The 26,870-nt window shown below is 41.1% G+C and overlaps 1 pseudogene; it reads left to right on the plus strand.

Annotated features, from left to right (window-relative positions):
• The window catches only part of LOC116050886, a 101,586-nt pseudogene that overhangs the window by 46,725 nt on the left and 27,991 nt on the right, over positions 1-26,870 (plus strand).

Below are 26,870 nucleotides of genomic sequence, written 5' to 3' on the forward strand. Positions count from 1 at the left end.
TTGTTATATTGTCTCAATAGAGGAACATCAAAATATATTAAAGTTCTGATTAATAAAATGTATAAAAATACAAACTTGAGATATGAAACTTAAAAATCAAAGAGTGTTGTCAACAGGGACGTTTTAGAGTGCCCTCTGGTGGACAAACTATGCAACGCCAACACTCATAACATGGTTGAACATTAATTATCAGAATCATTTGTCATTATAAATGATTCTGATGAATGAATATTTTTTAAAAAAGGTGTTGAACTTGTGAGGAATCCATACTTGCGCTGTTGCTGGAGGCAGCCATGTTATTATTTGATTTCTACGCGTTGACGCAAATTATTTGTGTCAACGCATTTACGTAATCGATGACGTCGACGAATCGTCCCAGCCCTAATCATAATTCTATTTCACATTGTAAAATTTTAATTTTTTAACCTTCTGCATGTTTGTTTGCTGCTGCGCGTCCCTGTGTGTGTAACAAGCATAGTGTGCACGGGCTGTACACGAGCCTAGGAGCATTTTACTAATGTGCTGATTAAATAACAATGAAATGCTGCGTTATTGACTTTAGACCAGGTTTTTGTTGGTCAATGGCTCGATCACTTTCCGCTGCCTCAAGATAGCAATACGCCCAGAATGCACCTGAACACATCTCCCTGTAAGACCAGCACGCCCATGGGCGCATAGAAGGGCGCAGGTGCATTTGCTATTTAAACAACGTGGGCGCTGGACGGGAAATTGACAACTGCATTGGTCTTAATCTAGCAAAGACACTTGGGTTGGGCTTTGTGCTGCACTGCGCCGTGCCGGGTGCAAGATAGGACCCAGTTAGTTGTAAACTTGGTTTGGTTTGGTTTCACACCTGGAAAAATCTGGTCTTCAGGGAGCACATTTGCTAAGCAACTGTGGGAGCGACTGTAATAAAATGAAACAGACTATATAATAACATAATTAACAATAGTAATAGAAATAGAGTATCAGGACAGAGAGATCCATCTTTCTGCCACAACGCAAGGTTGTACTGCCTTTTATATGGAAATATTGTACCCTAAGAATCAACATTCAGTTCCCCCAAGAACTTACTGAAACACTGTCCTCCATCCTTCATTTACCTGCAGAAGTAGTTTGTCTACACTTTAGTTGTTCATTAGCTGTACTCATTAGGAAAACGGTCCATCACATCATTAATGGTTATTCTCTATTTTATTATTATCATTGGTTTGAGTTTAGTTTGAGTGGTGGTCTGTTCTTCATTCTGTTTCCTGCAGATGATAATCAGCTGTTGGTGGTTAAAGAAGAGGTTCCCCCTGAGCAGCAGGAGTGTAGCTCCAGTGTGGACCAGGAGGAGCCAGAGGCCCCCCCACACATTAAAGAGGAACAGGAGGAACTGTGTAGCAGTCAGGAGGGAGAGCAGCTTCAAGGGCTGGAGGAGGCTGATATCACCAAGTTCCCATTCACTCCTGTCCCTGTGAAGAGTGAAGATGATGAAGAGGAAGCTCAGTCCTCACAGCTTCATCAGAGACAAACTCAACACATGGAAACAGAAGCTGATGGAGAGGACTGTGGAGGACCAGAACCAGACAGGAACTCACATCCACATCCACTTTTACAACCAGAGACTGAAGACCAGACTGGAGTCTCTTCTGAACCTGAGACTGATGACAGTCCTGATTGGAAGGAGACCAGAGAACCTCAGTCAGCTTTAAACTCTCTGAAACATGATTCAGCATGTAAGAAAACATTGAGCTGCTCTGAGTGTGGGAGAAGATTTGGCGCCAAGGCACACCTGAAGCGACACATGAGAACTCATACAGGAGAGAGGCCATTCATCTGCTCAGTGTGTAAGAAATCTTTTACACATAGTGGAGATTTACAGAGACACACAATAATCCACACAGGAGAGAAAACTTTCAGCTGCTCTGAGTGTGGGAGAAGATTTGGCCAAAGGGGACATCTGAAAACACACTTGAGAACTCATACTGGAGAAAAAGCTTTCAGCTGCTCAGTCTGTAAGAAATCTTTTACGCAGAGAGGAAGTGTAAAGGCACACATGAGAATCCACACAGGGGAGACGCCATTTATTTGCTCGGAGTGTGGGAAAAGATTTAACCACAACTCAGGCTTGAAGAGACACTTGAGAACTCATACAGGAGAAAAACCTTTCAGCTGCTCAGTTTGTGATCAAAGATTTGGCTGCAGGACAAATCTGAAGAGACACTTGAGAACTCATACTGGAGAGAAAGCTTTCAGCTGCTCAGTCTGTAAGAAATCTTTTACACAGAGTGGAAATTTAAAATATCACATGAAACAACACACAGGAGAAGAACCGTCTACTTCTGTGTAAGTGACATCAGAAAGCAGCAGGAGTGGAGCTCCAGTGTGGACCGGGAGCAGTTTGTTTTAAGGATGTCACCTGGTTTAATTTGTGCAGCCTTATTGTCGTGATTTGTGAGGAAGTGGATTTTATAGTAGGATACTGCTTAACTAATCAAATAAAAATGATCGATCTCAGCAAGCACTGTGTAGTGTGTTGTAACGTAACGCCAACGAAACGGCGACCCTCTGTAAACGTTGCCAGGTTTTAATACGTTGTGTTAAGCTGTTCTTGTCTTTACTAAAAGCAAAACTAAATCACGAGGGAGCGATTTCACGTTTGGCTAACGTAATAGACGTGCTGTTATTACTGTTGCTGAACCACCTTTAGCATACATTGCATTCATTACAAATTTAACTTTAAGTTAAACGTGTGTTTAAACTTCACCTGGGGAAACTGACTTCACCTTCAGAGGCTCGGAGGCAGCTCAGTCGCTCCAGTCTTTGCCGGGATGTAGGGCCACCACACGGCAGCAGACTTGCTGTTGGAACACCGCTCTGCATGTTTGATGCAGGGACGTAGCTAAGTATTTAAGGCAAGGCAGCTTTATTTGTACAGCACATTACAGCAACAGGGCAATTCAAAGTGCTTCACATAAAAATTATTAAAATGCAAGAATAAAAGTTACAGTGCAGTGTATAAATGCTTGCTCTTGGGAGAATTACTAGAATTGTTGGGACTTTATAAATTAGAGTGTGGTCTAGACCTACTCTATCTGTAAAGTGTCTCAAGATAACTCTTGTTATGATTTGATACTATAAATAAAATTTTATTCAAATTGAATTAAGAAATTAAACATTAAAGAGCAGTTAAAAACAGTTAAAATTATAAAAGCAGATAAAATACAAGATTTGATGGTGCTAGCATGGGACAACGTATAAGCCGTTGCTCTATACCATTAATAATGGACAGTCTATGCTCTATACACGTAATCCACCTGCAATCCTCGCCGTTCCCAGAACGGGCCAGTCGCACCGGTCTTACTTTTTAATTTCTCTTTATATGCTTATATAGATTTTCATACAGTTTTAACAATGCAACTTCAGTATAAGAAATGAACAATTATTTAAAGAAAGGCAACGTCAAAAAGAAAGGTCTTGAAGGGCAGGGGGCTAAGATTACAGTTACAATTATTATTTATTATAAATGTATTGTTTGTTTCAATGTTTTGAGAAGCTAGTGGACATAGTGGCGGTTTGTTTTTAAATGTACAGTTTTTGGAACACCAAAGTTAGGGGGGGCAGCTGGGGGGAAAGTCTCTACAGTGGGGGGTTAGCTGCCCCCCTGTAGATCAGCCCCTGCAACTTGGGTTGAATTCCCCGTTGCAGCTGCAGCTGTCCTGAGGTCGGGGGCTGGCTCTGCTCTGTGCTTTCCTGTTAAAAAATTGCAGCAGTAAGTTATCCCATCACGGAGAGCCACTGTTACTCCGACAGCCAATACTCACTGTGACTGGACCCGGCGTCTGATGTGCCGTGTGTGAAAGCAAACGAGAACATTTTTGTTGTGTAAGTTTAATAAGAACTGCACACACTGCTACACATAACGTGCAGTCAGTTAACACTCGGCGTAGCCGAGCCTTTATGCTTCATTAACCGTGAAGTTTTAAAGCGTGGTTAATAGTGAAATTGGTAAACCACTGCATCCTTACTCCAGAGGGGTCCTGCCTTCGCCGCCAGCCTCCAGAGGGATCCTGCCTTCGCCACCGACCTCCAGAGGGTCTCTGCCTCTGCCACATGGTTCGGCCTCAAGAGGAGTCCTGCCATCTTCTCCACAGCTGTGTGTGTGTTCGCGAGTGTGCGCGTGCGTCAGAGCTGAGCCCCGCTATCTGTGAAATATGCAGAGAGGAATAAGGAGATTGCACTTACATATGAGCTCTCAGGTACCAAGATTTGACACAGCTTGATTTTACCTGAATTGGTCCCCTGTAGTACCGGCCTAATCCGGTTGGTACCCTAAAAAGTACAGAGTTTCGGTGCCCAACCCCAACCTAAGCCCAACAATAACTGTTGGTGTTGCCTTGATGAGGATGTTTCTCAAATCTTAACCAAGGTCTCATTTACACTTGTCATTTCAAGCATCTCATATCTGGATTAAAGCCAGATGCAACACTTTTGTTAACACCATTCCACATACTGTATATCAGTCCATGTCACAAAATGTGATTGCAGCCAGTCAGTTTCCCAGAGCTACATGCTAATCAGAGTCAGTCCAGAAGGTGGTGGTAATGCACCAGAAGCTGTAAATGCCAAAAAGAGCCACAAGAGAAATAACTTGTGCATTTTAGGTTTAGTGCATTAACAACCCTTTAGCTAAACAGCCATTAACGCACACAGATGCATACACTAATACACATGGAAGACTTGCAAAGATGGACTACGAGTGAGATAAGTGTTATTGTCTAAATCTGTAATCATTGTCCAAAATATAAAAGGGTTTGGGGTAAAATTTTTAAAAATGTTATGTCATGTAATGTAATCAAGTGTTTTAAAGACATGTTCAAAATCAGCATTATGTCTCTGGGGCAGTCAGTTGAGAAAATAACTTCAAGTTGTCGTGCTGCATGAGAGTCTTTGGGCTGCCACAAAAACTCTGAATACAGTCATGCTGCACTCACTCATGCAGAATAGATTCAAGATGGACAAGGCCACGTCAACAATAACTGTAAAAGTATACAGCACAAATACAAGATTAATACATGAAGAATTCATGAAGGGAACACATTACACATTATTTACTAGTCAGGGAGCTCAGAGGACTCAAAAGCACCACTCAGTGGCAAAGGTAAAGAGGTAATGAAGTTTATTGTACAAAGTACAATCTCAGGCGAAGGTATCAAAAACAGGAGGCAAATTTGGTACCCGATAGTACCGGCCTAATCTGGTTGGTACCATAAAAGTACAAAGTTTTGGTACCCAACCCCACCCTAAACCCAACAAGGGTTGAAGGCGTTTCAGAGGTACTGCAGTGACTCTGGGAGGGTTTTATCTCCTGGTATTGGCTGGACAAACCCTGTGAGGAATTACAAATTGTGAAATCTTGAGTCCCTCTTTGTTTTTTTTTAATGTCATGTGTAAGGCTTAGATAATATAATAAAACGTACATTTATTATATTAGAACTTTTTTCAGAGCTCTGAAAATGTAATAAAGTATTTGTCCTTCTTCCAAAGTGTATTTTCTCAACATTTATCTACAACTCAACTGTCAAGGCTGAGAGATGTAAAAGCATTGTTGAGGCTGTAACTGTGACTCAAGTGTCTTTGCCAGCCCTTGAAGTGTCCCTCCCAGCCGTGTTCTGATTGCCGCTGGCCCTCCTCCTGGTTGTCCTAAGCGCACGGGTTCCATAGGGCTTATAAAGCAAAGGTGGTCAGCTCCAATTAGCAGCAAGGATGAAACACGACTGAAGGGGTGTAGAAGCAAGTCTTTGAGGTGCTTGTGCCTTTTCTCAAGGGTGGCCACTGGATACTTAAGTTCAGCTAGCCCAAAGCAAGGGAGGTGAAGGCATTGACTATCTGGAAGGATTTCTGTGGCTGCACTACAGAGGGAATTGGAAGGAGACTGAGGCACCATGAAGAGTCTGGATGTCCTTATGGATGGTTCTTATGTAAAGTTTTTTTGGAGTTCCTGTTAGTTCCTGGAGCAGCAGCATAGTATGATCTGAGCCATCATCTAAGACCGCCTAGGTGTCTATTTTGTTTTCAGCATGCCAGAGGATGACTCAGATGACCTTTATGGGAACACCAGTGGAGCCGAAAAGTTCCACTAAGTAAAGGTTTTCGGGGGCTGAGCTAACCAGGCAGGTACCTTCCATCACACTCTTAGTGTTGACTTTATGTAGAATCTGTAGGTGTTTACATATGTTGCATGCATTTTCAGGGTACATTGTGCTGCTTGATGTGATCTTCCACATCAGCAACTGTGCTTGTTTGTCTTTAATTCAGTCTATAACTTAAGTCTCATCAAAGCATTTAAAGATGGTGCATTGGCTGAGAAAATGATCCTCTGAATCACAGCAACTTGGTGTCGTACCAGTTGGTTGCTGTTCCCAAGCTTGCAAAATTGCAGGGGTTTGATACCTGGGGTAGGCATGGGTGGCTGGCTGATTCTGCAGGAGAGACTTTTGGTCATAATGACTAAAGGTCAGGGGTGTGAATTGAGGGGGAAACCACAGATAGCTGTTGTCGGTGGGGTTTGGCTTACTGAAGCTGCCAGCGTTTGCTCCTTTAAAAGCTGTAATTTACACCATCATCTTATCCATCATGTTAAGCATCACAGTCTCTTTAGAGTAAACACTCTGGGCTTGAGGAGTCAAGATATATGTCGTTGGTAATCCTGACAGGCATCGCTATATCACGCTTTCATGCTGTAGAGTCTGGCTCATTCCTGTCTCTAGCCTGACTGCATAGTGATCAACGGTAGGGACACTGCCTGGCTGAACATACTGTGTGGAAGAAAGAGGTAATACCTGTGGGGGAGAGCTTAGCTCTCTCTGCAAGCTTAGATAAGCAATAGTCTCTCCCCGGCCAACTTAGCATCGTAAAAAGGTTGCAGTCCACACTGTGTGGTAAATGAGCATCTGACGATGTTTTCCAAGGTCTATTGTAGAAAACTAGGCTTCATCCTGAGATCCGGGGAAAACTTCACTTCTGGCTCGAAGGACCAAATATTGAATAGGTATTCACTTAAGACTGTATAGGTGATGATTACATATAGGGATGTACTGCTTGGGGAAAGAAATAACACCGATTGCCCCATTAAGTTGCAATAAAAACAGACATCCATGTCATTTACATAGCATAATATCAACATTGTCCAAATAATAGTCTCACTATAACTAGAAAGGTACAGCTAAACTAGAATTAGCATGAGGAAGCCACATAGTGATTAGATTAGCTCTGCATCAACAAGTTTCACCAAAACACAGTGAAAGACTCAAATAATGTCCAGATCAGACAAAAGTAATTGGTTTCACTCACAGTTCATCAGAGACACACAACTCAAACCATTTGAATGCAGTAAAGTTCACTTCACACTCTCTTATTCTGACAAGTATTTTGTTATGCCTCTTAATTACAGACCGTGCCACTTTGTGCTCAACAGCGCAGTTGCATTATTTCACCACAAGTGGGCCCTAATATGTCGATCAACAGCCTTTCCAACAGTTTTCCAAGGCTGAAAATTAAAACTAGTAGTGTAGATGTAACCTAAGGAACTGACTGAACAACCAGTATTTCTCACAATCACAATCCAGGTGATACGATACAGTTCCACAACATTTCTCTGTATGTGTTTCCTGCAGATGTTGAGCAGCTGTTGGTGGTTAAAGAAGAGGTTCCCCCTGAGCAGTAGCAGGAGTGTAGCTTCAGTATGGACCAGGAGGAGCCAGAGCCCCCCCCCACACACACACACACACACATTAAAGAGGAACTGTGGAGCAGTCAGGAGAGAGAGCAGCTTCAAGGGCTGGAGGAGGCTGATAACGCCAAGTTCCCATTCACTCCTGTCCCTGTGACGAGTGAAGATGATGAAGAGAAAGCTCAGTCCTCACCGCTTCATCAAAGACAAACTCTACACATGGAAACAGAAGCTGATGGAGAGGACTGTGGAGGACCAGAACCAGCCAGGAACTCACATCCACATTCACTTTTACAACCAGAAACTGAAGACCAGACTGGAGACTCTTCTGAACCTGAGACTGGTGACAGTGCTGATTGGAAGGAGACCAGAGAACCTCAGTCAGCTTTAAACTCTCTGAAACATGATTCAAGATAAGGAAGAGTGTGAGAAGAACTGAGTGTGGGAGAAGATTTGGCTTCAAGTCAAATCTGAAGAAACACATGAGAACTCACACCAGAGAAAAACCTTTCAGCTGCTTAGTTTGTAAGAAATCTTTTACACAGAGTGGAGATTTACAGAAACACATGATAATCCACACAGGAGAAAAACCTTTCAGCTGCAGTGTTTGTAACACAACATTTGCCAGGCGTTCTGAAGTCAAAACATATAATGTGTTGGTCCGATGGAAACAGAAGCTGATAGAGAGGACTGTAGAGGACCAGAACCAGCCAGGAACTCACATCCACTTTTACAACCAGAGACTGAAGACCAGACTGGAGACTCTTCTGAACCTGAGACTGATGACATGGATTAATGTTTGTGCCTTTAAGTCCAAGCAAAACTTTTCAAGTATCAAACAAAAATCTATATGTACCAACATCTAGATAGAAGACATTATATTGTGTGGTAGGAAAAAGTACACTCTTATTTTAAATATTTTATTAGATGTTGTTTTGTTTTGTAATGTCTGTCATATAATCAATTATAATCAAGAAATCAGGCAAATGTAACCACCCAATATTTTATAGAGCCCACACATATATTCACTTCTTTCTAAGTAACGTATGTTTAGCAAGATTCACTATTAATCATGTATCAATATGGGAGTTTATTCAATACACATTGGGTTCATGTTTTAATTTTGTGTATCATGTTTAAGCAAAATTTAGGCCCAGCAGTCTCTGAGAGGAGACTTTTCTCTCTGTGTCAGGGAGACAGGAAGTGCAGGTTGAAAGCTATCTTTAGTTTAAACAAGGGAGATGTGAGGGAGGTAGCATAGGGAAGTTAGCCTAGCAAGGTGTTTCCTGTCAGGGAGTTTTCTCTTTGAAGCAAAGCTGAGATGGACATATTATGATCTGTATAAAACTATAAAAACTGACTTGTGCATTGCTATGTTCCAATGTAATATGATCAGTGACACCAAAATGATTAAGGTCTTTTGGCATGTGTAGTGTCTCCTATGCCACTAATTAGGCCATGGTAAAGCTAATAAAGTAAAGAAATATTGTTTGATATGACCGGTGTGGTACACCAGGACATGCTGAGTACCCTCCAGGATGAAATAAAGTGAAATTTGAAGTAAACCATCTTATGACTAGCATGTATGTAGGTAGTTATTGTCTGGGTCACAACGACCTAGGTGTACTTAAGAAAAGGAAGATGAGAGGACTGTTAGAATTAAAAATATCACCAGTTCAGGTCCATCTAAAGATGTAACGAACATGAGGTAACTGTGGGCGTGAATGTGTCCAACTGACACCGCCCAAAACGCTGTATAAGAAGAGAGTTATATGAAACTTAGATTCAGTTGGTAACGTTAACGTTAGACCAGCGGCGGTGGGTCAGCGGCAGTGGGTCAGCGGACCGCTAACGTTAGACCCAGCGACAACGGGTAAGCAGACAGCTAACGTTAGACCCAGCGGCAGTGGGTCAGCAGACGCTAACGTTAGACCCAGCGGAGTGGGTCAGCGGACCGCTAACGTTAGACCCAAAAGTAACGCAATTACAGTAATGTGTTCCTTTTTGCTGTAACGCAGTAATATAACGCATTGCTAATTAAATTTCGGTAATATTATACTCGTTACAATCTCAGTAACGCGAGTTACAACGCATTTTAACGCAACGTTTAGTGGTGCATTGTTTTTTTTAAGAATTCATCAACACTGCGACACATTTCTTCACAGGAAAAAAAAAGCCGTATTATTTGCTGTTGTTGTATTCGGTGGTTGAGATGACTGCAGAGACAAATACATTTGCGAGATGGATATTATTTTCAGGAGTTATTACGCTGCGTTGAAGTGAGCTGTCCTGTTTCTGTTCCCGTGGTCAGAGCCAGAACCAGAGATGGTACGGACAACATGTAAGTCCCAACAGGTGACGGTACGTCAGCAGCTGACAGATATAAACATGTCGGGAATTAATGTTGAGGCTTGCTACACGTAAATATTTCATTTTATCAGCCGTGGAGAGTAACTATGCCTGTAGTGGAATGGCTTAGAATGACGACCAAAAACGCTTGTCTTTTACTGTGACCATTTACTGTTCAATATGTTGCAGTTTTACAAACAAGAAAGTGAACAACTTGAGCCTGACAGACATGTTGCATCTCAGTAAGCTAGCAAGAGTAGGCTACACAACAGACAACTTCCGTGTAGCCTGTTTCAAAATAAAAGCACTTCCTGTGACGGTTCGCAGTAAAACAAAATTACTGTTAAATAAGGTTGTGTAGGCTATCTTTTCACAAATCAGCTGTAAATCAAGTAGGCCTACTGTAAATAATGTAAATAGTGAGTAATCACAGTATAAATGAACATTTTCCTTTAAACTAAACATTAATTTCTTATTCAAGTGCTATAAACAAACATTTTACAACAATGCCGTACTTTTAATTGAGTATTTTCATTTTCTCCTACTTTTTATTATACGTTTTACTTATCTATTTTTTATAGCTTTAGTTACTTTCCATATTTATATTAATTATACAATATATGAATCTATGATGTATTAAAGTGGATAAAGAGGAGACTTTATTGATCCGGTGGTGAAATTCACAAGCAAGCTGCCAAATCAAACATCCCCTGTTATTTTGGTGAAAGTAACTCAAAAGTAATGCAAAAGTAGTGTAACACATTACAATTCAGAGACAGTGATATTGTAATATAACTAATTACTCTCAAATGACAGTAACTAGTAATCTATAATGTATTACATTTTGGAAGTAACTTGCCCAACACTGGCGGTAGTGGGTCAGCGGACCGCTAGCGTTAGACCCAGCGACAACGGGTCAGCGGACAGCTAACGTTCGACCCAGCGGCAGTGGGTCAGCGGACCGCTAACGTTAGACCCAGCGGCAGTGGGAAGGCTGCTCCTCGCCTATAGCTCCTCGATGCTCACTCTTTCAATGCTCGCTCCTCGGGGCAGAAATAAGAACTTTGAGACGGCTTTCACGGAGGAGGGATGGTACAACTTCCACTTCAGCTGAGGACCGAGGAGTCGAGGGGCTATCAAATAAGGAACATGCTGCAGCCACAGTCCCATCGAGCAACATTACAGGCTGAAAATGTCAAATTTTAAGGGAAATGTGGACAGTTCAACAAGGCAGGCCTGCTTGGTTCTTTCGGGGAATGATTGTAAAGATTTACAAAGAATATTTTTAGGGCATTTCCTCTCTAACTGGGACGTTTTGGGACTGATTGGTCGGATTGCTGTGGACGAAGTACACACGGAGATATACTGGTAAGAGCCAATGAGGTTTAACCATGTATCCAGCTAATTTAAATAGCTCACGTTACTGTGTTGTGTCAACAGTTAACTTCATTTAATATTGTATGTTGCGCGTTCCTTCCTGAGACTATTTAGCAGAGCCACCGTCGCTGCATCCAGAGCTTAGCGCCGCCCAAGACGACTGTGATTGGTTTAAAGAAATGCAAACAACCCAGAAAGGTTATTTATTCTGTCCCAGAATGCACCTGTAACGATTGTGCGACTTTTTGAAATGTCTGTGCCTTTTACCAGAGACGGGTTACAACCAAGACGCCCAGAGTAGTTTCCTGTCTCTGTGTCCCGTGGGCTCCGCCACGGCCACGCCTCTTTAGGAGACTAGCGGGACATCCTGAGTGTGTTGATTCCAACAGCAGAAGTTGGAATCCTCCTTGTCCAAAGACTTGTGTGCAATAAACCCCAAAACTGGAAGTGCAATAACAATATGTATATAGTGCCACCTCATTGTGTTTATTTTAGGGCTGTCAGCATTAATTTTTTTTAATCACATGCCACCATTTATTAATTTATTTTCACCTCACTCAGCTTCGCGTCGTGCCTAACAGGCTATTTTGACCCTTTGCCACACTTTGCCATACTACCTCGTAACAACACATCCTGCTGCTGCAGGCTGCAGGCATGAAGGAGAAAGACAGCAGCAACGAAATTCTGAATGGCGCTTTTTATTTTCCAAAACTCCCGGACGGGTCGAAAGCCATATGCACATTGTGTAAAGCCGAATTAAAATATCACCGAAGCACGTCAAGCTTGAGCTCCCACCTATGAGCTAAGCATAGTAGTACAGTTAACGTGACTCAGGTTGATGCTAGCAGGCTCAGGCAAAGCACTATTTTGGAGAGTGCTACTTGCCGACCTGCGGATGAAACCAAATCCCAAAGAAATACTACAGCTCTTGCAAAATGGGTGGCAACTAACTGCAGACCTGTCAGCATCGTGGAAGACTTAAAGACTACGGTTGGCATGTTCTGAACCGTCTTATACATTGCCGTCGAGGGGGACAGCAGTTTCACGCATACACAGCCTGTACGGCACGGAGAAAGCAGCCAAACTGATGCAAGGTGATCACTGGATGTCAGTGAGTTACTGCACACTATATTGACTCTAGATTCAAATGTGTGACTAGATTCACACATTTTTCTTTTGTTTACAGTAAATAAATAAATAATAAACAAATACATATCTTAAAATCAAGTTCATAAAGTCACTTTCTTTGCATTCATTTGATTCCCAATCAAGATACACTGGTAAGAATTGCTTTCCATTGTTAATATGTACTTAAAAACAGCAAAATAATAGAATTTTAATCATGTGATAAAACATGCGATTAATTGCGATTAACTATAGAAATTCAGCGATTAATCGCAATTAAATAAAGTAATCGTTTGACAGAACTAGTTTATCTTGATTGTTATATTTTACTATTTAACCCTTGTGTTGTCTTCCCGTCGCCCATGCAACTTGTCCTCCCAGGTCAAAATACGCTTTTTTCAGCCCTTTTTTCCCACTCCCACAGGATTCACCACTAACATCAACTTATTACCACTAGTTTTACACTTATTTTTGGAATTCATACTCAATAAACCTCATTTATATGTAATTATACCTAATTTTTCAGTTAAAAAAAGCTGCAATTATGAATTATTTTGACAAATAGTTACAATTTAGTGGATAATCACCGACTGTCAAAGTTTAGTCAGGATACTGTTTTTTTCCAAATGCTATAAAAGATTTTAATATAACAACCAAAATTCCTCATCCTTAACTTTACTTGCAAAGCGCGTTGTATGGAACCATCCGTGTTATTTTGGGGCAATTTTCTTGAAAGAAACCCAAAATTTCTGATGTAGAAACTTTGAAAACTGGTCAAATTTGACCTCCTTCTGTTTTGTCTGTAAAGTTTAAATTATCATCCCATTCTGTGTTACATCTTCTTAGCCAACTTCATTCCAACCTATTAACACTAGTGTTACACTTATTTCTGGAATTCATGGTCAATAAGTAAGGGATAATGTAGAGTGAGGCGGTTTCAGGCTGATTCAAGACCTGATCACACTGTCGGGGTTGTATTCGCTATAACAACCGCCTCGCTCTACATTATTCCGCTTATTACATGGCTACTTACCAAATAAATCAATAATTTGACACAAAATATTGATTTAAAAAGGAGTTTATTGATTTAAATACGATTGTATTGCTTCCGCTAAAGAAAATAGTCCATTCCATCTCTACGGTTGCAATCCTGCGTCCATAGCAACGTAAACTCAGTAGCTGTTTAATGCAACCCTTCGTCTATTACTCAACACCACCTAACGGGCTGTGGTAGTAGCCGTATATTTTATGGGGTGCTGCCGTGGTGGACAAATTACCCAGCTGCTGTTTTAATCACCACAGGAATTGACACATTAGCTGACGTGTTGTAGTGAGCTAGCAGGTTATCGGCTGCTCTAATTCCATGTCTAATTCACATTAAACTAAACATTTCCGTTGATGGTGAAGTGAGACACGGTAAATGTCTTCTTTGGGAATATTATGTTGACGTTTATGTCCTCATTCATCTTGTTTCCTTTTTGCACAGCCGCTGCATGTTGACACACCTGTAACGTAAACATGTTGCAATGTAAGCTAACTAATTGGCGTTGTTGTCCCTATGGCTGTTACTGCGTAGCGATCATAGACCTTATATAAAGATGTAGCGATAGACGCTCACCAGATCTGCTGTCATTGCTTGCATTGGAGGACAGAAGTTGCTCCACGTTTCCCCACTTTTTGCCACAGCTGATAAATTATCCGGACTTCTTTCAGTGGATTGATTAATAGCTGTCCTCCAGAGTGAACAGAACTGCGTCCATGGCAACGCCCTGCTATGCATGGCAACGGTGTGTTATATTAGCAACGGTCTGTTATCAAGAAAATAGCAGACCGCATTCTACATTAGAATTCAACCAAGCCATGTAATAAACCTCATTAATATTAACTTATACCTACTTTCTGAGTTTAAAAAAACACACAAATTTCGAATTATTTTGACTAACAATTAAAATCAGAGGATGTGGAGTGGATTACAGACTGGTATATGTCAACATTTAGTCAGAAAACAGTTTGAAACCATTGCAATTCCTTTTCAAATGCTATAAAGTTGAATAAAACCCCTACAATTCAATGAGAGTAATGATCCAATCCTTCATTTTACTTGCAAAAAGCGTTGTATGGAACCATCCATGTTTTTTTTATATTTATATATAGGTTTTTTTTTAAGTAACTTATATTTCTGATACAGAAACATTGAAAACGGGTCAAATTTGACCCGAGGACAACAGGAGGGTTAAGAGGAAGTTACAGTAAACCATAGAGCTTTTATTGTCTTCTGAACACATTCAGAAGACAACGGAATAACTGTTAAACATGTTTATTTCGGATCAGAGTGTCAGCTGATTTAACACATAAGACTCCAGGAGTAATCTTAGCCTGGCTGTTAGCTTGCTCTGGAGCAGGCTAGCTGCAAAGAATAAATATCCATGGTTACTAAGCTGGGTTTAATTCAACTTGCTTTTGTGCAACCAAATCAAACCTAAATTCATCCAGGATAACTTGAATATCCCGGCTTAATCCCTTATCCTGGTTTTGTGCAACAGGCCCCCGATGTAAAAGCACCGCCTACTGACCAATCAATACTCGATTGACAACGACGTCACCGTTCTTAGAAGATCAGGTGGAGCATGGTGCGCAGAGAGAGAGAGAGAGAGAGAGAGAGAGAGAGAGAGAGAGAGGTGCGCTCATAAAAGTTAAAACATTTAGAGACCGACAACCCCGTTAACATTCCCTGATCGGTATCTTTATGAAATATATAGATTTTCAGCGCAGAGAATTACGTATAGGCTATTTGTCGGCTTCTTGAGCTGTGTGTTGCCAATGCCACACATCGGTTTGAATTATATTTTTAAATTTTTTATTTGCTCCCATGATCGCTTCCCACTGCCAGGGTTGCAACTGAAATAATAGGCTAAAGCAACGACAGTTTATGGAAAGCACAAGTGTAATTAAGGTCAGATCTTGTGCCTGACTGATGGGGAAGTGAAATTGATGAGCGTTGTGATTTACACACAGCGTCAGCTATTTTTTGCCAGCTTTCCTTCCTGTTTTAAGAAGCAACGACTGTATTGCTTTTTGCCTGTAAAACCATGTCTGTGTTCTTCATATTTATGTAGCAATAATAGTTAGCTCTTCTTATGTAAAATATGCCTCTCTGGCAGATGTTTGCGATTGGTCATGCTTTGCAAACACCGCCTCTTTTATGTGAATGCGTGCGTTGCTGGATTGGGAAACCCTGGGTTGATTGAATTAGTTGATAACCACCGTCGTGACACACAGTTTATGCGGGACCGCAGTTGTTAAGTTAGGTGAAGCCGGGTAACTGAAATCAATCCAGGGCATGTTGATCTTGATTCGTAGTACAGGCCTCTGGGGACAGGTGGGACACGTTTACATCTGAAATATATAGAAATATATAGAAGCTATGTGTGTATACATGTATATAGAAGCTATGTGTGTATACATGTAGAAGCTATGTGTGTATACATGTATATAGAAGCTATGTCTGTATACATGTATATAGAAGCTATATGTGTATACATGTATATAGAAGCTATGTGTGTACACATGGATATAGAAGCTATGTGTGTATACATGGATATAGAAGCTAAGTGTGTATACATGTAGAAGCTATGTGTGTATACATGGATATAGAAGCTATGTGTGTATACATGAATATAGAAGCTGTTTCCATGGCTGGTAAAAGGGAATATTCCACTGATACGATGTATGTCTTTTGCAACAAAATCTTTGAGCAACAAAAACAACAATAATGTGTCCAAAAACCTCGAAAGAAGTGCCAAAAAAATAGTGAAAACAACAACAAATGTAGAAAAAGAGACAAAAACGTCAACATAAGTGACAAAAACTTGGTTAAATAATTGTGACAATTGCTGAAAACAACAAAATGTTGGAAATATCTTCCCTAGGGCATTATTAATCCTGCACATAAAACTTGTTAACTGACATAAACATAAAATAACAACAAAGTCTGTAAGTGGGCTTGTGTGTGTGTGTGTGTGTGTGTGTGTGTGTGTGTGTGTGTGTGTGTGTGGCTGTGTGTGTGGCTGTGTGTGGCTGTGTGTGTGGCTGTGGTGTGTGCAGTCCTTGTATATATGCACATGTAAGGGAGTTAATGTTGGCCAGCAGATGACATTCTTGTGGAATATTAAGTGCTCCTGTTCCTTTGGCTTGCCGATTTCTGGTTCTGTGTTGACTGGGGCCGGCGCTAGCTTTGGGATGGTGTGGGCTTAGTTTACCCAAACTTTTGATTGCCCACAATCAAAAGTTTAGAAAATGTATTCAGCCAATGGAAAAAATAGCACAGAAAATACCAGTAGCATTTCTAACTTGTGATTGGGTGGGCAGCCTAAAGCCCACCTCCACCCCGTCTTCTGGGTGTGTTCAGGCCATAGAGCTCAACAGTGTGGTTCCAGAAGTAAAAACCCTGTTTATGTTCTCCAAAAGGATTTAGATCATCAGCCATAACGTCTAAACCCTCCGAGGTAGACTGACCCCGAGCTACAAAAGTTTCTGCTCCTGTAGAAGTTAGAAGTCTGTATGAAATCAACCTGGTTTTAAGAAAAACATGTTTCTCCACGATCTTATGGAGAAAAACTACAGTACCAGAACTATCATGCAGCACGTGTGTGCCGAAGACAACGAGTGGATTATTATACATCCGTTCCCTGGATGTATAATAAAAACGGTCAGCTCATTGTCCAAATGCTCTCCCGTTGTTTTTAAGTTCATATGCGTAGGCGGTGCTCAAAAACCGTTAGGTGCTGCTCCTAAGCCGTATAATAGCAGGGAAAACCCTGCATTTAGCTAATAAGCATTCAGCCCACCTATTTCTTCTACCTGCCCACCCTAATATAGCAGGGTAGAACCGGCCCTGGTGTTGAATCTGCTCCGAAGCAGCAATGCAGGACATGTGAATGCAGCCTAAAGCAGCCTTTAGAAACTTCAACAGGTTTGTGGTGAACCGGGGGCTTCGTCTTAGAGCTATGCTTCGTTCAGAATAACTACTAACAAAAACTCAGATATATTTAGTAAAGTCACTGAAGACAAACAAAATCAACATGTCCTTAAATCTGATGAACCGTCGTCTTAAAATTGTTGCTGAATAATTTTCAGTGTTGGATTTTGCCACGTTTAATGGAATTGTAGATGTTACATTGTACAAATATTCACACTGTGTTTCAGCTTTACTTCAAGATGTTCTGGAAGTGATTGTTGGTGAACACACACACACACACACACACACACACACACACACACACACACACACACATTAAAGAGGAACAGAAGGAACTGTGGAGCAGTCAGGAGGGACAGCAGCTTCAAGGCTGGAGGAGGCTGATATCACCAAGTTCCCATTCACTCCTGTCCCTGTGAAGAGTGAAGATGATGAAGAGTCCTCACAGCTTCATCAGTGACAAACTCAACACATGGAAACAGAAGGTAATTGTGACGTTTTGAATGAGAGCGGAGAACCTCCGTCAGGTTTGTGAAGTCATGTGACTGTGTGTTGATGTGATCACACAGCAAATGTTAACGCTTATAGACAAATAATCAGTGCAACTGTCATTTGTTATCTGAGCCAGTGGAAGCATGTAGATGTTAAACAGAAGAGGCCCCAGAACAGAGCCATGGGGAACTCTGCATTTCATATTTGTCCGCTCAGATATTTATCTATAGACACAAAGTAGTCCTTCTTTAAGTAGGATTCAAACCCAGAAAATTAAATAAGAATAAGATAAGCCTCAGGTATAATTGTCAGTCTTTACAGCACTCGGGCTGAAAGTTAGAATGCAGAAACATGAAATACCAGTTTTATTACCACGTAAAGAGATTTGAAACGAGACTCTGTACTGTTGATGCTGTCTCTCTGTGTCTGTGTTAACGTCTCTCTTTGTGTTTCCTGTTTCCTGCAGATGTTGAGCAGCTGTTGGTGGTTAAAGAAGAGGTTCCCCCTGAGCAGCAGGAGTGTAGCTCCAGTGTGGACCAATTCTCCATTGACAATTGGAGTATAAGCCATAAAATCGTAACCGTCGATGGTAGACTTAAAGCGTAACTCTCGCCAAAATGCAACCTAGGGTCTTTTTGTGAATGTACCCGAGTCAAACTTTTATTTAAAAGCATATTTAGGACGCAAGTGTAACTTTTAAGATTTCCCATATTCGCGTTTTTCGGTCAAATGGTCTTTTGAATGGGAGTCCTAGGGGCACTTTTATGCTAGCCTCAAAATCGCTATTTTTAAAACACTAAGAAGGCTCGACACAACATGAAACTTTGCTCCAAGTATCACCAGGGGCTCTACACATCAACTCCAGCATTGAGAACATTGTTCGTGTTCACAGAGTTTACTAAAAAGAAAGGTTTTGAGCAACTGTAGCTGTTGTTCGCCGCTTCCGGTCGCCGTCTATCGATCCAGTAAAAAATGGTCGAGGGAGGAGAGTAAAGATGGAAAGCTCCTAAAGCTTAGTTAATGTAGTAAACGCACGGATAATTAGTTGTTTTGTCGTTAGTGAAACACAATATTGACCTTAGTAGTTGAAAAAGGAGCCTCATATAAGACATTTCCTCCTATGGAGTCCATTCATTCGCATTCGGAGATCTGAGACTGGGAAAATGGCAGATAGCGTAAACAACAACTGCTAATGTGAGTTGCTCAAAACCTCTCTTTTTAGTAAACTCTGTGTACATAAACAATGTTCTCAATGCTTGCGTTCATGTGTAGAGCCCCTGGTGATGCTATGAGTGCTTATGCTTATGAGTCACGCCATAGCTGGTTAGCCTAATGCATGGTCTAAAACTCTTTATGTATGGACTTTTCCAGACGTTAATGGGAAATTTACTTCCGGAACCCAAGGTCTCTCGGAGGAGGGGCGGGACTGTTGAGCTCTATTGGTAAACAAGCTGGAGCGACGTAGCAGATGATGTTGAGAAGTTGCAGTGAGGAATATTTTAGGAGCACCATTTTCGGCAGTGCAGAGAGGTAGTGGCCAACACTAACTTTAGCTGGAAGTGTTAGCTATTTGCTTGAGCCGGGAAACATGACTAAAAGAGCTCTACAGCGAACAGGGCTTGTGCTGTCAGTCGGTGGAAGCTAACAAAAGCTAGCCGGCGTAAGCAAACAGCTGACCGGGTGTCTCAAAGCTACCAAGTGATCAACGGAGACAGGGAGTACATGTACTTGAAAGATTCCAGCAGTCATGGCAGACGAAGGTCCAGTCGGGAGTTTTGGATGGAGAGTCCAATGAAGTTCACTGTGGTCTGATGGGATAATCCTCGCTAGATCACTAGCTAGCGGTATACGTTAGTCGGGAGGTTGACAGCTAACGTTAGCCAGCTGAAGCTAACAGTCGATTGACGGTGAGTAACGTTTGTTACACAGGCTGGCAGCAGCACAGAGTCCAGAATTTATAAGTCAAAGCAGGGGATAGTACTTAATTTACTCGAAAACAAAAAAAAATATTAATTTCACGGATTGTGAAGCGGCAATATTCACACCAGCGTCCTCAAGTTCCAACATAGATTTTTTTTGAAATGGCAAATACATGTTTCTGAGTATCCTCAAGGCATATGGACTTTTAAACATGACAATGACTAAGACAAATAGTTTAGAAAAGAAAAAAAACTACATGTAGTAAAACACATGATTTCATTAAAACATCATGTGAAATTTTATAAATACAATACCTTGGCCACAATTTCTGTAGCTTCCTTTTCAACTAAAACAGTTCATTTTATTATGTGGTGCTAATGACATTTTTTCTCAGGTATTTGGAGAAACCAACAAAAATCTATATATTCTCAAATAGTATGGTCTTAGCTACTATTAGTTGTTGTTTCCAGACAGAGTGAAGAAAATATTCAGTTTAAAGAGGTTTCATTTTTGCCTAAAAACCTACAACCTAAAGTGCCTGTATTTGCTAAACCACCCATCAACAATATTATTTCACAGCTCATAAAGAATGCGTGCTGAGTATGCAGGTTAACAGTCTGACAGATGCATACAGTAACTCTAAGCCATGGTCGGTGCTCCGTATATTTTCCTGCTTTTTCGTCCTTTGCCAATCACACCTATGATCAGCTGTGGTTAGCCGACATTAGCTAGTTCTATTAGCTGACTCAGCCCTGGGGTACGAAGGACCACGCCTGGAAAGAAAACCTCCTTCGTTTCTGTTGTGTATTCACGGAAGTCACTTATCACTACCACTAATATATTTAATTTAATGTTATGTATGTTGTATTTCAACTTATGTACTGTTTCAAGATTCTCATTTTTACTATGATTTGGTTTCTACACATTTAATAATGTTGGAGCGAGACTGAGTTTTGAACTGCCAACGACTGCGTCTTTGTGTATTTGTGCACATGACCCAAATCAAATGAATAAACGAATAACTTGAGAGAGATGTGTGTTTAGATAGATAGATAGATAGATAGATAGATAGATAGATAGAAAAGTGGTCTGATTTTATATGATAATAATCGGTCTAATATAAACATAAACATTAACTTCACCTTTAGACAGACAACAAAAACAGTTGACATCTTACATTTACACTCCAAGATTAAACCTGTCTCCTGTTTGACACTTTAAAAGAAAAAGGGAAAAGAACAGAACAGCTTTAATTTGGTTCTTTGTTTTCTCAGAGCTCTGAAAATGCATTTAAATATTAATATATTATATATAAAATATAAAATATTTGTATTTCTTCAAACGTGTATTTTAATCATATCATATTTTTCTTCAAATGAACCTAAAACACTTCCGGACTTTTATTTTGAAGCTCAGCAACTAATCTGTCCCGGAAGCTATAGTCTTCACTGCGGTTAACTTCACACTTTGATCAAGATGGCGTCTAGCAGAAAGGCGTGTTATCTTATATACTGTCTATGGTGTTAGCAGAGTCTCTTTGTTGTGTTGAGAAAGAGTGAAAATGTGTAAAGTCCAGATGCTGAGAGCGTTGGTGAAGCACTACTAACTGCGGTTGCTGAAGAGATATTTGGGCTGTTTGAAAGAACGATAGCAGAGTACGAGGAGGAACTTTGAGAACGGGCGACAACGGGAGCTACTGGACGCTGTTTGCAACCCTCAGCTTCGGTTCCACAGAGCAGGTTTGTTCATTAAACCTTCAGTTGATCTTTCTCTCCTTCCTGTCATCTGTTCTCTCAGCAACCATATGACGATAGGACGTATGCAAATAAGCATTTGTTCATAAGCTATATTTAAATCTAAGCTCTTTAAAAGGCCGTCGCCAAAACCACCAGACTCCATGTAAATCATCAGTAATTGTATCATCTTAAAACACACTGCATTCAAAGTGGACAGAAACACAATAAAACTATCAAAAGCCATCTTGGTTTGTCTCTCCACTGTTCCAACAATCACCACTCTGGTTTGGTTGAAATAAACTCTAAATTCATACATTTATATGTGGAAATATGCTGGCTCTATACACGCTCAAATTACTGATTATTTACATGTAGTCTGGTGGTTTTGGTGATGGTGATTTTGGGGCTGTTTTCTAGATAAACAAAGGTTCTTATTTAATAGGTATTCCCTTAGGACTGTATAGGTGATTGTTACATAATAGTGATGTTCGCCTTGGAACACAACAGCACAGTATTGTAACCACTGAGGCTTAGAGGGTGTGTGTTTGTGTCTGTCTGTCTGTTTGTGAGTATGTCTCTGTGTGTGTGTGTGTGTGTGTGTGTGTGTGTGTGTGTGTGTCTGTCTGTGTCTCTCTCTGTGGGTGTGTGTGTGTCTATGTGTGCGTGCGTGTGTCTCTGTGTGCGTCTGTGTGTGTGTGTGTGTGTGTGTGTGTGTGTGTGTGTGTGTCTCTGTGTATGTATGTGTGTCTCTGTGTGTGCGTGCGTGTGTTTGTGTGTGTCCATTTGTGTGTGTGTGTTTATGTAGTGGAATGGCTTTGAATGACGACCAAAAAAGCTTGTCTTTTACTGTGAACATTTACTGTTCAATATGTTGCAGATTTATAAACAAGGGAGGGAATAATTTAAGCTTGACGGACATGTTTTGCATCTAGCGTCTCACGTTCTCCTCAGTAAGCTACCAAGAGTACACAGCAAGTGTTTGGCAGGTGCTTGTGTGGGCGGTGCCGTCCCATGCAAACTGCGGTGGAGAACTTGTGCTGTAGGGAAGTGAGTTGCTGGTTGAGGAGCTGATCCCTCGACCAGCAGATGTGACGTGCCTCACTCAGCATCCAGGATTTGAGGCATGCTGCCTGAATTCGTTTGTGCTGAAGATAGCATACACACATTTCTATAATCTGCGCTATCTACTGCTGAACACTCTCTTACTCGTCTCTCATTACTCTTTCTCTCTCTCTCGTCACTCTCAAGGGTCTCAAAGTGCGGGCTTTGGTCTGTCATCTCCCCAAGGTGACGTAATGCAATGCATTGTGGGGAAAAGGAGAATCATTGCAAACTGCTGTAAAATAGTACCTACTTTTGTATTATACCGTTTTGTGATACCCAACAACATCAAATACAATGGATAACAGTTTAAATGTTTATTACCAACAAGCAAATTGCGCAAATTCATTAGAACATGAACCCTGCAACACAGACTTTAAGTTGCTCGTCATTTCAGCTTTGCACATGAGGATGATCAGTCCATTGAGCTGAGGTGGATGTGGACACATTAACATTAACGCTGCAGTGTTTCCCATTGCACATTTGCCTACCAGCTAGCGGAGTTTCCTTCTGCTTAGTGACCGTTAGGTATTTATGGAATTGACCACCAGAGGAAAATGGGGAGGGTCATGTCTTTTTATTCTTTGTTGAGGGAAGGGTCACCCAACGTTTTTTAGTCTGGGGGGGGGGGGGGGGCACCCAACTTTTGTATCATTGAAAACAGCAACATTTCAAAGTGGCTTGTTTGGTGCTTACTTTTCCATGTAGCTCTCAGTCTCGGCCCCCCATCGCTAGCAGATGGGTCTGACCCAACAAAAATCGCAGCAACACGAGTTTGGAGTTGCTTTCTTTGAGAATGCAACCCTATAGCTAACTGCTCCACCTGTTGCCACCTGTTCACTGACATGAAGCTGGAATATAATGAAGCTGACTAGCTCAAAGCCTTCACGTTGCCTCGAGCTCGAGCACCCACGGAAAATACTGAGCATCCACGTGTTGTGCCAGACTGCCAGTAGGCTACATTCATTTAAAATTAAACATTGCAGTTGGTGCTAAGTGGAGCGTGTGAGCGCTGATTGCGGTTACGTGTCAGTTAAACTTCTCATCTCCAATCCTATCTGTATTTGTGAGAAGTGGTGCTGTCCTGAGTTGAAAGATAGCCTACTTTACGGCTTTACTATCAAGTTAATCGGTGTATGTGTTCGTGTCGGCCACTGTCCATTTCCTAAGGTTCTGAAATCCAATTTTTTTTTGACTAGCCTACTTTTTTTTTTTTTTTTTTAAAGGGCGTGCGCCCGTGAGCACCCACGGAGGAAAACATAAATCGGTGCCTATGATAGAGGTAGACTGACAGATCTAATATGCATGTTATAATTTATTTACAACAGCCCATATTTGAGCTCTACATAGTTGATCACTTTACTGGTGGTATTGACAACAGATAAAGCCAGCGTGTCTTGAGAGGCTCAAACTTGTTGTTTTATTGTTCACTTTTAACTCACTTTACATCATCTTTGTGATCTCTTTTTCCTCTCGCTCTCCTCCACACGGGCACTAACGTCACTCACTTAACTCACTTAACTCACTGCCATTCTCGGTCTGACTTATGCTAGTCTCGTAAGGGGGTTGCGGTTAACCGCCATACCGCAGTGATATATTGCTTTGTCACCGCGGTAAGAAAACCACTATACCATCACAGCCCTACTGCGGTGCACCATGTACTTAATTTAGCTGAGGAGGAGGGGTCAACTTTGAATGTTGTGTTTACAAACTGCAACAGACAATTCCAACTCAATTCTGCCTTTCTAGTGTTTGTGAGAGCCAGTCACATCCATGGAGCCAGTCCTTTCTTTCAATGGTCCAGCTCTTATCTGGAGGTTCCTCCTCCATACAGACTTTCTGGGATAGGGGAAAAAACTCTCTGGCTTGTTTGCATTTTTTCACAATAGTCTTGGGCGGCGCTAAGCTCTGGACGCAAAGACTTTGGCTCTGCAAAATAGTGTCGGGAAGGAACTTGTTTAGGTGGAACATTTTCACCCTGATAGAAGAAACACCATCTGCATGTTGACAGAGAGCAGGGCTCAGCTTTGACACATACACACACACTAGGGCTGGGCGATATATCGATATTATATCGCTATCGTAATATGAGACTAGATATCGTCTTAGATTTTGGATATCGTAATAGATATAAGTGTTGTCTTTTCCTGGTTTTAAAAGCTGCATTACAGTAAAGTGATGCACTTTTCTGAACTTACCAGACTTTTCTAGCTGTTCTATTATTTGTCTTTTCCCCACTTAGACATTATGTCCACATTACTGATGATTATTTATCTAAAATCTAAGTGTGAAGATATTTTGTTAAAGCACCAATTGTCAACCCTAGACTCTCGCACCAATATCGATATCGAGCGATTTGGTCTAGAACAGGGGTCATCAACTACATTTTTCCAAGGGCCAGAAGTTTTCTAAGCAGACACTCCGGGGGCCGGACTTCCTAATACGCCTATTTTTGTTCGAAATGATATATATATATATATATATATATATATATATATATATATATATATATATATATATATATATATATATATATATAAGCAGGCTATGCATTCGTCACCTATGCCCATTTTCAATGAAACGATGTTGTTGCAAAATAATACAACCAGCATCATCATCAAGAATGAAGAACATAATGGTCGCGTCATTCACGTGCATATTAAGTAGCCACATGTATATGTTTTGGTCTTAATACATCCATAGGTTGACCGCTCCAGGAGATGATGGTTCGCTCAGCCAGCAGTTAAATTTATAAGAATTTGTCCAAATTTCAAGATTCCCAGCAAACTAAGATAAACAGTTAGACTACAAACCGACAGCTTTTGTTTTAGCTTGTTTGTAAAAATTCTCTATTTGCAGAGTAGAGCTGTGTTCGTGTAAAACAGCGCGGTGGACTGAGCAGATAGAGCAGATTGAAATATCGCTTTCTACATGTTTATGCCTGTCTTTACAGGTGAGTGCATTGATAAGTATTGACTTTTTACTCACAAAGGTTTTATTGTAGCCTACTTACAGTAACAAGACTAGCGTGAGTTCATCTGCCCCAGCGGCCGTTGGTAATCCTCTTTGTATCGTTCCCAGTCAGGTACTGCATGTTTTAATGCACACACATCTCGGCTCAGCTGTGTGTGTGGAGCGCAGGCATTGCTATACAGAATCCCGGCATGTGAATAGAGATGCAAATACAGGGGCTGCGTTTGTGCTCTACCTGTGGAATGTTACCTGCTGTAAATGCTTGAAATGCTAAATAACAGAACGCATTTTTTCCTCTTTACATTTTCTGAATTCGTGATTATTCTGCGGGCCAGACTAAAAGCTTTGGCGGGCCGGATCTGGCCCGCGGGCCGCCAGTTGACGATCACTGGTCTAGAATATTGTGATATCTGAATTTCTCCTTATCGCCCAGCCCTAACACACACAAACACACACACACGGACGGACAGGTGCGGACGGAGCAAAGTTACTGTAGGTTAAATAGGTTTGAAATTATTTTACCAAGTGAAATTGTTTTTTTTTTGTTATTTCAAAGGGCAAGTACCGAAAAAAGGTACCGTTGGGTACCGGAACCAAATTTCAGGTATCAGTACTGGAACTGGTAAAAATGTGAACGGTACCCAACCCTAGCCACATGTAATATAAAATGAAGTTAACTGTTGACACAATACGGTAAAGTGAGCTATTTAAATTAGCTGCATACATGGCTAAACGTCATTAGCTCTTACAAGTGTATCACCCTGTGTAACATTACTTTGTCCACAGCAATCCTGCCATAATCGGTCCCAAAACATCCAAGTTAGAAATAAAATGGCGTAACCTTAAACATATTCTTTGTAAATCTTTACAATTATTCCCCGAAAGAACCAACCAGGCCTGCCTTGTTGCACGATCAAAACAAGGCGAGGAACATCTGGCGATTTTCCTGTGTCATTGGTTGAGGCTACTGTGCATGTAGCTTGTAGCTCCAGTTAATGACTTTTGTGGCTTACATTTTTTTTTTACATTAGTTATTTCAGTTTTAATGCAGGAGATACTTCACACTCTGAAGTCATATGGATTGGTCACCTCATCAGCCCTT

The sequence above is a fragment of the Sander lucioperca genome, chromosome 12 (assembly GCF_008315115.2).
Source record: "Sander lucioperca isolate FBNREF2018 chromosome 12, SLUC_FBN_1.2, whole genome shotgun sequence".
Classification (NCBI taxonomy): Eukaryota; Metazoa; Chordata; class Actinopteri; order Perciformes; family Percidae; genus Sander; species Sander lucioperca.